General features: G+C 48.3%; 1 protein-coding gene, 1 non-coding gene and 1 pseudogene across 2 annotated transcripts in view; 1 reads left to right on the forward strand and 2 right to left on the reverse strand.

Moving 5' to 3' along the window:
• LOC126546325 (dicarboxylate carrier UCP2-like) overlaps positions 1 to 12,725 on the reverse strand; it is a 168,020-nt gene that overhangs the window by 129,226 nt on the left and 26,069 nt on the right. The gene's annotated exons all lie outside the window — the stretch shown is intronic.
• TRNAM-CAU (transfer RNA methionine (anticodon CAU)) lies at positions 3,440 to 3,512 on the forward strand. Its single transcript has one exon. It is a non-coding gene; the product is annotated as a tRNA-Met (tRNA).
• Positions 7,826 to 9,737, reverse strand: LOC126543395 (uncharacterized; annotated as a pseudogene).

The raw sequence follows: 12,725 nt of genomic DNA on the forward strand, positions 1-12,725 counted from the left end.
GCAATATTTTTCCGGCTCCGAAATGAGTAAGCCACGCGTCATAGGTACTCCTGAGGAGCAGGCAGCTTTCAATCAGCAACGCCGTGAGCAGAACCGTGAACGAGCTCGTCTACGCCATGCCGATGCTGCAGCCTGGGCACAAGAACAGGGTCGTGCAGCCGAGCGCAAGCAGCAAATGCGAACCGAGGATCCGGCAGACTACCAAACAGTCATTTAATGAACCGCCGAGATTAACCCAGTGATAAACACCGGGGCCCCACGTTTCAAATTCGCTGGTTAGCCATCTGTACGGAATGTTTTAACCATCTGCACGGAGCTATTCATTTATAAACTTCGTGCGTCTATTCTTATTCTTTTTCTAACTTTCAAATTTCTGAAAATATTTTTTATAATATCCAGGCGCTAAATCAACATTCCGCCTCTGACAGTCACTGTAATTTAACTTTCTCTCTCAAATGCAACAAATTTCATTAAAATAGGTCCAGCGGTTATCTCAGAAAAGCCTTTTGTTGTTTTACATGTATTTGAATAGGCCGCGTCGGAGTTGGGGCCCGAACTAAAGCTTCCTCTTAGCTGCAGCGTCGCACGACCTCGCCAGCGTTCTCAGCACGCTCTGGCACGACCAATCGCAGATGGCATTAATGGGCAACTGCTAATTAAATTCCGCATTGCGCAAAGAACTCTGGCGCATTGTTGCACAGGCACTAACGCATGCTAAAAGTTGAACGAGCTTCCTTTTGGACTTATTTGCACTTTTTGAACTTGATTCCTCGTATGCATGTAGCAGAACTGATAGTTGGGCGCGTTGGTACGAATTCATAGTGAAATATTTAGCGCGCACACTTGACAAGGAGTGCCCCCCTTCACTGTGTCCTTGTCAACTGTGCGCGCTAAGGAAGGAAGGAAGGAAAAAGTGGAGAGGGAAAGGCAGGGAGCTTAACCAGTTTAGCTTAACCGGTTTGCTACCCTACACATGGGAGCGGGATGGGGGCGATGAAAGATGAGGAAATATGAGAGAGAGCGCACATAGCACAGTACACACATCGTCCGTTAGAGTCCATCACTCTTGCGTGGTACGTGATACCACTCTCACAGCCGCTTGTAACCGAAGTAGTCCCTTCGTCGCCTTCAGCTGCGATGTCTTCTGTCGGCGGCGTGTGAAAATCGTTTCGAGGGACAACGGTCTAGTGTCAAGGTGCGCTAGAACGGATGCGAGGGACTGTCGCTGAACGTTATATTCAGGGCAGTCGCACATAATGTGTTCCAGCGTCTCCTCGCAACGACAGGCATTGCAGAGAGCGTTGTCGGCCATTCCAATCCGGAATGAGTAAGATTTCGTGAAAGCCGCTAAATATTTCGTGCGGACTAAATATTTCACTATGAGTATGCATGTGCTTGCACTACATCTCCCGAAGGACTGTCGACTGGTTTCACACTGAGCAGAGCCAAAAAACCCTCGCTCTGTCACGGCACTGGCAACACGCTCCCGAAGAACAAAAGCGGCGTAGGCAGTAAACGGGTCGACACAAACACGGCGTTGCTCGCTCGGACGAGGACCCTCGCGCTGGCCGCGAGCCAGCCAGACAGGGACGACGCGTTTTGGTGCGGCGATACGAAACGTTCACGTGGTTTGTAGACGAGACGTCACATGGCCGCGGGATGTGCCACAGTGGAGAGGGATCGGGCCCTCGAGTCGTGTGTACGTTGTGCGTGATCACACCGCGTGGTTTCCACCGCGATAACGAGTGTTTTGGCGGCACGGATTGTGGGGTGCGGTGTGACCGCACGATTGACTCGCGCACGACCCCCTCGACTTTCCAGCCGTGCCAGTCGCTCGCAGTCCGGGGGGACCCTCTCGACTTGCCTTCGCCAAGCATGCGAGGACGTAAACATCATCCTGGGATTACGTGTCTCCCAGAGCAATCTTCTTATGTAGCTCCGAAACAGAACTAAAAAGATGTTTCTTTTTTTTTTTTTTGCGGATATACGAATGAAGTTGGCTGAAAGACGACGCACACTGAGTAAGGGCAGCGGCGCCTTAATTTCACCAGCGCTGTCTCCAACTCCAGCACATGTCTTCACGACATAGTGCGTGGTCATAAAAAGGGCGCACCGCCATTCCGTAACTTTAAGAGCATGCTGTATGTCCAAGCCCTTGGGGAATGACTGCTATTCGCGCAGCCTACGCAGAGTAAAGCGGAAGCCCACAGCCACCGCTGGCACACGGAATGGTTAAACGAACACACATGCGGCAACCTGTGTTTGAAGTTTATCAACGTCAAGATATCTTTTAACGCGCCCACGCTTTGTTACCGCTCAGAATTTGCTACGATATTGCGTTTTCTTTTGGCCCGCACCGTTCCGTAAAGCACATGGCACCGCTGCTTATCTACAGGCCTCGTTTCGCCCAGTTGCCAACGGACACCGAAACCAAGACGCTGTAGCTTCTCCAGTGGGGAATGCGCGTATGTCATGGCGATGTCTCCTTCATTTTGTTGCAGATTAACCGCGCACGTAAAGTTGCCATGTGCTGAACCATGCGGACAATGCCTCTTTTCACAAAGAGGCATTGTTCTGTGCATGTGCTTTTTTTTAATAATTGCACGCCAAAAGTAAAGTATACGCTACATTAATGCCGCCTTTACCACGGCAAAGGCAAACTTCAATGAAACATCGGACCTCGTAAGAACTATATATATATATATATATATATATATATATATTCTGACGAAGGCCGTGCCACGGCCGAAACGTTACAACATTAAAAATGGAATTTTCGTAAGTGTGCTCCTTCGTTTATTCAACTACCTATGCACCGGACCTACAGAACCTTTGCTTGAAATATATATATATATATATATATATATATACATACACCTTCTCCTAGCGTAGACGTAAAGCAGCCTCTGCGCTAACTAGTACGCTTTAAACACGACTGGATGCACCAAGAAACGATTGCAAAATTATACACTCTTTATGTCTAGTCTAAACAAAAAGCAGTGCCACAGTACTAATTGACGCGTGACCTACCATGCGCGACTCATCTGCATGACCTCGGAGATGGGGCGCGGCTCTCGCGTCTGCCTCGTACGCACTGCAAGATCTCTGAGGCAACGTGCAATATAAAGGCGGCTAATGAGCAAACTAGACAGTTACTCGCCCTGCCGTTTTATCAAGGTTGCCTCACTAGTTTGTACTACTCACTTATAACAAATTTGGCCACAGCAAAATTTTGTTGCAGTTCCATTCTTCGTAAACACGCACACACAAAACATAGACCACGTGGCAGGATGCATGCGGGTAACGCGGCCGGAGAACGCGTATGGTTTCATAAGAGCGCCGGCACGGTTTTACGCTGCTGCACAAAAGAGCCATTTCGTTATCTTATTCGATAAATCCCTACCTTAAAATATGTCCTATCTGCTGAGCCCGGGCATCCGCCTCGGTAGCGCAGTAGGCAGCGCGTCAGTCTCATAATCTGAAGGTCGTGAGTTCGATCCTCACCCGGGGCAAAGGCGGTGTTTTTTTAATCAGCTGTAAACCTTCTTATCGTCTTCTTTTATCCATTTTTCCCTCTCCCAGTGCATGGTATCCAAAGGGAGATGTCCTTTGGTTAACCTCCCTGTCTTTCTGTTACGTTCGGCGAAGCCTTCTTCCTTCCCCTCTGTCATCATCGACAGAGGGGAGAGAATTCTGTCGTCATCATGACTCGCTATATAAAGTTAATGTCGTCATTGGTCCAGCTAAAGCTTCTTTTTTCTATACAAAAATACCAAGCAATCTTTCCGAAAGACGCTACTTTGACCTTACACACCAATTTTTTCATTTACTACTTAACTGCATTACTGACCAAGCGAATTCGTAAAACAAGAACAACCGAATCCGTAAAGCAATCGAAAGCAACAACGTTTTCGAATGAAATCTTTTCTGCAAATTAAGCCACACGTAAATACGTTTACTAACGTTCACACGTTTGTTTACACACGTATGTTCATGACTGAAGTACGATTACATTAATAACTGCTACTACAGCCAACTACTGCTACACTACTACTACTGAAACGACTGCTATTACAAGCCATCCATTGGTCAATGTGGCGTATCCACTTGCAAATGTCCGGGAAATGTAAACGATACCGAGGCACACCAGCAGAGAGAGGAACTGGAACATGATAACTGAGCGAAGTCGTGCTCAGGAAGCACCTAGGTGACAACGATGTGGAGTACGCGGTCGTCGGTAGTCGAATCGAATCCTCCTCCTAAAGTTCCGTCTGCGCATGCCTCATGTGACTTTGTAAACCAGTCGGTCATTGTTGTTCGCGCAGCTTCGGGAATGCACTACGCTACTGGCGTATAGCGCGTGGAATATGATTAGGGACGCATGTCTCGCAATCGCATTGGCGAGAAGGTTATTCAAGTTTCAAATGCAGCACACACTTCTTGCGATCTTGCCGTTGAGTGCGGGAGTTGGCCGACATTGAGGAGGATGTTGAGAACTGAAGGTTTATTTACATTATTTGCAGTAATAACACAAAGTAATGAACAGTCATAAAGTCATCGACGGCCGGCAGCAAATCGGACGCTGCGGCCCGTGGAAAGATCGAAAAAAACTCTTCTCCCTGTCTCTCGCTTTTAACCCCTTCGGTCTCTCGGGGTCACGTCATTTTCGGCCAATCGTCGAGCCAGCTCAGGTGTCATCATTTTCCTCCAATGGTAGGCGCCCGTGCAAGTGCCGTCACATTCGGCCAACGGGGAAGCTCCAAGGGCTCCATTGTCAGAGGGTTGACTTGCCTCCGGCGTCGCCTCCTCGCCCGGAAGCGCTCAGCTGGAGGAGACGGGTTGTTCTCGAACGACCTTCCATAGCCGCAAAGCAGCTTTGCTCGGTACCAGTATCGATTACCTGGAACCGTGCCAGCCTCCCGTTGCACTATCCGGAAGAGTCAAGCAGGGAGCCAGACAATAGCTCGACGCGCGGCGCATGAGGGGGGGGGGGGTCGCCAACCTGTCTGACGGGTCCGGTAACGTGGTAGACGCGCCCCTGCGCACCATAATTAGAATGCGACGGCGATTGGATATGCTCGGGGAACTGAGTGATGCCAGGAAAAGGGTCCGTATCCAACAGCTCCTCCTCGCCCCGGAAGTTCGGTATGGCCGGTGAACTCAATTCGCTGGCCATGAGGAACGCTGATGGAAAGTGTAGTGTACTGGTGACGAGCCTCGTGTGATGATTTTCTGGATTCCTGCTACTCGAGAACGTGCGTAAAACAAACGAAACAACATAGCGCTGCACCACGTGCAAGCGCAGGGCTCTTCACCCCTGACTCGCCAGGTTATTACTATGTTAAAATCAGCCGTGGTTTTTTTTTCCTTTTCCCAATTTTGATAAAGCAGTTACAACAACCTTTCTAAACAGCTTTCCATATATCCCCGAATGCCGACAAGGCCAGAGCGATATTGTCGTTGCAAAAGAAACGGGAGAATGTTAAACTATTAATGAAAACAACTTTTATTACTATACACAAGCAAAGTTTTCAACTACAGGTGTGACTTCCAGCCCATAATAACACTTCCTGCCTCGTAAGTCAAAGGAAGGAAGGTAATAAGTCGGCTGACCGAAACAACCGGTCCAAGCCATCCGCGTTCCCATTTAACTTGCCCCTTTTGTAACGGACGGTGAAGTTATATTCCTGGATAACTAGAATCCATCTGAGCAAGCGTCCGTTCTTAGTGGACATGTGTCTAAGCCAGGTCAGAGGACAGTGGTCGGTCTCGAAAGTGAATTTCGCTCTGTGCAGATAAGATAATTTCTGGACCGCCCAAACTAACTTTCGGGAGCGCTGTATGCCTCGTTTCTGCACGTTAATTTTCGTGCTAGCATACAGTACCGGATGCTCCTCCGCGTCTTCGCCCACCTGGCTGAGGACGACTCCCAACCATCTGTCACTAGCGTCGCACTCCCCGATAAATTCCTTAGAATAATCGGGGGTCCGATCGAAGCATTGGTCCTGAGATCAGAACCTCTTTCAGGTGCTGAAATGCGCTTTCTTTGGCCTCATTCCACCGAACTTTTCGGGCTCTCCCTTTCGGAGGGTGTCTGTCAGGGGGCTTGTTACCTGTGAGAAATTTGGAATGTACTGCTTCTAACATCCCTAGAGCCCCAGAAAGGCTCTGACATCCGTCTTAGTTCGCGGTTCAGGAAAGTTATAGATAGGTCCTATCTCTAGCTCTGAGGGCCGCCGCGTTCCTTGTCCTACGACACGCCCTAGGTAGGTAACTTACGAACACCCGAAGTTGCCCTTTTCGGCCTTTACCCTGAGGCCCGTGTCTCATAGACGTGTCAGTACCTTCTTTAAGAGCTCCATGTGATCGTTCCAGCAGTTAGAAAACATGGCCACATGATCTAATTTGGGGATCGGGTAATCCCCTAGGTCTTCCAAAACAATATCCATCAGCTTGGAAAAGCTAAACGGTGCGTTCTTAAGCCTGAAACTTAACATTAGTAGTCGAAATGTGCCAAGTGGGGAAGTGGATGCTGCGTATCGACTTGAGCTTTCTGACATGGGCGCCTGCCAGTACCCCCTAACTAAGTCAATTGTTGAAATGGACTGGGCTCCGCCCACCCGTTCAACTCGTTCTTTTATGTTAGGTACAGGGTAAAGCTGGTCCCTTTTAATCGCATTCAATTTCCTATAGCCCACTCATGGACGTGGCTCTTTCCCGCTCGCCTCTATGAGAATCATCGGGGAAGTGTAAGCATTGTCTGCTGGTTCAATGATTCCCAACTCAAGCATTCGTTTGATCTCTACTTCCATTATTTCTCGCTAACGAGGTGAGACCCGGTACGGTTTGGATTGGACGGGCTCGGCTGATGTCAACTCAATATCATGAGTAATGAGCGTCGTTCTCCCCGGCCGGCTGCTGAAGCATTGGCGAAATTCCTCAAAGAGTTTCCGGAGGTCGCTTACTTGATCGGCTTCGAGAGGCAGTCGGTTTACAGATAGATTCAGGTTGTCCTCTATGGAGCATTGCGCATCTGTCACTGTCGCTAAAACTGGAAGTTCGGCCGCTACTTCTTCAGACGCGTTTACAACCTTGTTCACAACCTCTTCCCTTCCACAATAAGGTCTCATTAAATTGCAGTGGTAAATGATTCCTTTATTCCTTTTTCCGGGAACTTCTAGGGTGTAGTTAGTCTCCGATATCTTCTGCGTAACCTTTACGGGTTCGTCCCACTGTACCTCAAATTTGTTTTTTCGTGAATGCTTTAGGATCATGACCCTGTCGCCTACCTTAAGTGTTCGCCTACGCGCATTTCTGTCATAGTACGCCTTCGCGGTATCCTGGGCCTCTTCTAGGTTTTTTTCAACCAGTTTTCTCGAGGCACGATCCAGCAATTTTAAAACGTAACTCACCACTATCTGGCTTTCACCTGTTCCTTTCCCATATTTCTCTTAACATTCTGAGGGGGAAACGGATCATCCGACCGTACAACAGCTCGGAAGGAGCAAACCCGTTGCTTATGTGGGACCATTCTCAACGCGAACAGGGTTGCGGGCACACAGTTCTCCCAGTCTGTTCACGACACACTGCACGTAACACTCTCTTATGAAACGAGTGCGTCTTCTCGGCGCTGTTTGATTGTGGATGGTACACGGAGCTGTGTATCAGCCGCACACCACACCTTTCTAGGAACGTCTGGGTTAAAGCACTTGTACATACCGTTCCCTGGTCAGCCTGAATCTCTGCAGACAAACCAATTGGCGCAAACGCGGACAAAAGAGCATCGACTATCTCGGTGGAGCTCAGTTCCTTCAAGGGAATCGCTTCAGGAAAGTGTCGCGGGACAGAGCATGGTCAAGAGGTGCTTGCACCCTGATCGGCTCGGCGGCAAAGGCCCGACTGTGTCGATCACCAGTCGACGGAATGGCTCCGTGATTAAGGGAACCAACTTTAAAGGTGCCTTGCGTTTATCTCCCGGCTTGCCAACTCGCTGACATGCGTCACAGGACGATACATAATTTTCATCATCTTTAAAGTATCCTGGCCAGTAATATTCTAACAAGAGCCGCTCCTTCGTTTTGTTGATTCCTAGATGGCCTGACCAGCCATTCCCGTGACACAAAGTCAGGACATCCGCCCGAAACCTCTCCGCAACGATTAATTGATCGAGGATACGGCCCCTACGATCTCGGTAGTGTCTATACAGCAGTCCTCCCTTTTCGTGGATGGTAACGTTGCGCCTAGCTATGCCCTCTTTCGCGTTGTAGTGTAAACGTGTCAGAGTCTGGTCCCTCTGTTACTCCGCGTTGAGCGACTTCCTGTCCACCTGGAGAAGCCTGTCAGAGCCCTCAGAGGCAGGTGAAAGTACAGAGCTGCTCTCCCTTTCTGTTACTTCCACTAAAGACCTTTCATCGCTACGCGAGTTTTCTACGGGGATCATTTTAATTGGCACCTCTGCTGTCACACTGCTTTCTTTTTCCTCGTTGTGCTAGGTTCTACTAGGGAATGCGCTTCCTCGCATTCCGACACCGCTGCGCTGGGTTCCTCGGTCAGCTGAGCGGCGATTTGGCGTGCTCGCGAGCGGGTTAATGCCTGCACCCTTCCTTCTCCGAACTCCTAACCGCGCTCCCGTGACAAACGCTCCGAATGGTTTGAAAAAAGATACGGGTAGCCCATTGGTAGCGCCTTCGAAACGCCTGCCTCCGTCTCTAGTTCTCCGAAAGGACCGGAAATTGTCACTCGTGCTATTGGCAGACACACGCTGTGTTCCTCTAGCACTGACTTCATCCAAGTTACCTTCCCTGTATAGTCCTCGGCGTTTACAAAAGAAGGGTGAACTAGGTCCATGGTTGCTCCACTGTTCCTTAATACCTTACAGGTTTTTTTCCGCTAATCCGTTGCTTGGAGGTATGGACGGAGAAGCTCCAAGCTTTCGTCGCTTCCGCCCACGTAGGAAAGCACTACCGGCTTTTTTTTTTTTTTTGTGCAATCCGAGACATAGTGACCTAGGCCCTGTCACTGATAACATCGGACCGGTCGCCTCTTCTCGAACTCTCGCGTATCAACCTTCTTTGTCCCCTCCTACGGAGGGCTGCTAGCTCCTTCATTGTTGTTCCCCTCCTGAGTTTTTTTCATCGACTCGTCCCTCTCGGTAGCCTTTACCTGCGTCTGTTTTTTGTGGTGGATATACCTACTCGGATTATCCCTTCCATTTGAACGCTCGTCGTCGGTAGTGAGTTTTCGTCCCATCACGTACCCATCAGCTAGCTGGGCCGCCTTATCTACCGTGCCTACGGCATCTCTATCCTGTACCCAAAACCTCACTGACTGTGGAATGCTGCGGTAGAATTGTTCGAGACAAATACACTCTATAATTTTGTCTCTAATTTCGTAGACATCGGCACCTTTAAGCCACTCAACAAGGTTTGTTTTCAAACCGTACGCAAACTCGGAGGAGCCCTCGTCGCTCTTTTTGCTCGCTTCTCTGAATCGCTGCCTAAATGCTTCCGGGGAAATTTGGTACCTCCTCAACAGCGCTGCCTTTACTTTCCCGTAGTCTTCCGCGTCATTCGCCGTTAATCTTGCGACTACGTTCGCTGCGTCACAAGGCAACAAAGTCACCAACCGCTGTGACCAGGTGCCCCTGAGCTAAATTACACCTTTCACAAGTTCTCTCGAAGTGAACCAAGAATAAGGCAATGTCCTCTCGAACCTTGTACGGTTTCATCCACTGGTCCATCCGACATGGCTCGACTTCGCTTGATCTGCTACGGTTGTCTCCTTCACTTCCGGGCGCTGGACGCGATTTCTGAAGTTCAACCTGTAGCGCTGCCATCTCTTTCTCGTGATTTTCCCGTTCTCGCTTACGCTCCCGCTCACTCTCACATTCTCGGGCTGTGTCTTGAAAGACATCTGTGACGTTTACTGAGTCCGCCGGGCGCAAGGGGAAGTGTCCATCGCGGCTCAATCTCGAGCGCCATGTATGGAGGAAAGCATGGAGAGAGAGAGAGAGGGGGGGTGGGGGGGGGCGTTTCGAGTCCGCCAACAAATGCGTAGATACGGCCGCGCGTGGTCGCGCACGTCATATCTACGACGCCGTATCTATAGGCGGCTCATGCCTCTGTGCATGCTGTGTTCTCGCCGCTCTTGCGTTGAAGCGACAGATCACGTGGTCACTTCGCTCGCTGCTGCTGCCGCGCTTGCTCACACTAGCATTTTGACAGCTACTGTCCGCGCTCATCGAGTGTGATGTGTTCATGTTTGCTTGTGCGAGCTGGCACCATGCTTGTTAATTGGATGCTTGGAGTGGATGCTTTGTTGTTTAATGTGAACCTGCATTCAGCTCATGGACCCGATGGAATTTCTAATCACGTTTTTAAACACTGTTCGAGACAGATAGCGCCTTTCTTAGTAAAATTATTCAACAAGTCACTAGATAATCAAAAGCTGCCCGAAGACTGGAAGACAGCCAACGTGACTCCGATATTTAAAGAGGGAGATCGTACACACATAGGCAATTACAGGCTGATATATTTAACTTCCGTTTGCTGTAAGACTCTCGAACATGTCCTGTACTCTAATCTGATGAAACATTTTCAAGCAAATAACTTTTTCACCTCGGCTCAGCATGGGTTCCGCTCTGGTTTGTCGTGCGTAACACAACTAGCCGAATTCACTCACGACATTGCACTCGGCCTGGACCATGGTGAACAGATAGATGCACTCTTTCTTGATCTGCGGAAAGCACTTGATGTCGTCCCGCACAATCTACTTTGCTTAAAATTATCATTCCTAGGCATTGCTGAACATGTTCTCGGCTGGATAAAGGATTATTTACACCTGCGCAAACAGCAAGTTATTAGTGGGGTGACATCGGCTCCAATGCACGTGCTATCGGGAGTGCCTCAAGGCTCTGTGCTTGGGCCACTTTAATTCCTTGTTTATATTAATGATAGTAGGCCTTAAATCAAAAACTAGACTGTATGCCTACGACTGCGTCATGTATCGTACAGTGAAATGTTATGCCGATATGTCTGTCTTACAGGACGACCTTGAAAAAGTAGCTATCTGGTGCAAGCGGTGACAGATGACTCTGAATACGTGTAAATGCTACCATGTGCAGTTTACAAAGAAAAAGAAAAAAGCCCCCAGTTCCTATTGCGTAAATAATATTGCACTCAGTACCGCTAAGGATGTTAAGTACCTCGGAGTTACGTTTTCTGAAACGCTTGACTGGACTAATCATGTTAACTCAATTAGCGAGCGCGAAAGCTTACCGTCTTCTTCACTTCTTCCGACGAAATTTTAAGCATTCTCCTTCATCACTGAAGGCAACCTTGTATTTAACAAACGTCAGGCCTATTCTAGAATATGCATGCGTTATCTGGGATCCATACACTGAAAACCTCACAGAAAAAATAGAACACGTCCAGAAGCAAGCAGCACGCTTCGTAACAGGAAATTATAATTTTACTATCAGAGGATCCGGCATACGGGAAGGGTTGGGTTGGAAAACTCTTTCATCACGTAGGAAAACCCTAAGATTGAAATTCCTTTATAATGTATATAAAAGTAAAACTGGTATCAACAGAACACTGTTCATCAAGGACCGCATTACGTTTCGTCTAGGAGAGACCACGCTAACAAAATTAGAGCTTATCAGTGCCGTACCAATGTGTCTAAGTATTCATTTTTTCCTAACGCGATTAACGATTGGAATGAGATCCCTAATGAAGTGATGGCAGCTTCTAGTTTTGAAAATGCTATTGAGAGCCATATTCTTTGATTGTTCTGTTATTCATCTCTGCACATATGCTACTTTTTTGTTAGTTACTTTGTTACTTACTTTGTTTTGTACTTCGTTAGTTTGGCTTCCGCTTTTGCGAATTTCAGTGCTTAAACAATGTTGTATTTACTGATGTATTCTTTTGATGTTGCTGAATATGTTTCCATTGTGACCACCTGTATTTTAACCCCCCTACGATAATGCCGTACATGCGATGTAGGTATACCGAATAAATAAATAAATAAAAATTCAGATAGCAAGATGTCGCCTTTTGGTCTCTGATCCACACCGATGCACACCACACCGATATTTTTTGTTAACCTCCAAATTTCTGCGCCGTATGTTTGCACAGGCACACTCCATTGATTGAACATAGGGCTCATTTTCCCGCTCTTTATGTTATGTTCCTGCCTCGATCATATTGCTACGGCATGAGCCGGGCGAGCAGAAGAGGAAGAAGACGTTAGCGTGTGCAGCCTCGGGACGCCATCTTGACTTCACCATCAATCTCGTCCCTTAAATAAAGCCGGTTTAACATTAACCGTAACAATATGTTAACGCCAGTAGAATGCAATGAATGTACACATTTTTTTTCAGTGGCAGTCATAAGCTCCCAGTTGGGATTTGGTTATGTCTGCCGTATTCTCTCAAACCCATTTTTATTCTTCTGTAAATTTCCTTCTCATTATCAGAATCCCCTGTGAGTAATTGACCTAGACAAACCTACTCCTGCACAGGCTCTAGAGGCTGACTGGCGATCATGAATTCTTGTTTTCTTGCCAGGCTATGGATGGATGGATGGATACAATTTTAGTGTACCTCCGGCAAGGTTGAACGCGACCCGGGCTCAGGTCTCCCACGGGGGAACGGCAAGGCCCTGCCTCAACGCCGCCTCATAGGCTTGCTGGACTGCCCACGTCTGGATTCCGAGGTCTGAGCT

The sequence above is a fragment of the Dermacentor andersoni genome, chromosome 10, assembly GCF_023375885.2.
Source record: "Dermacentor andersoni chromosome 10, qqDerAnde1_hic_scaffold, whole genome shotgun sequence".
Lineage (NCBI taxonomy): Eukaryota > Metazoa > Arthropoda > Arachnida > Ixodida > Ixodidae > Dermacentor > Dermacentor andersoni.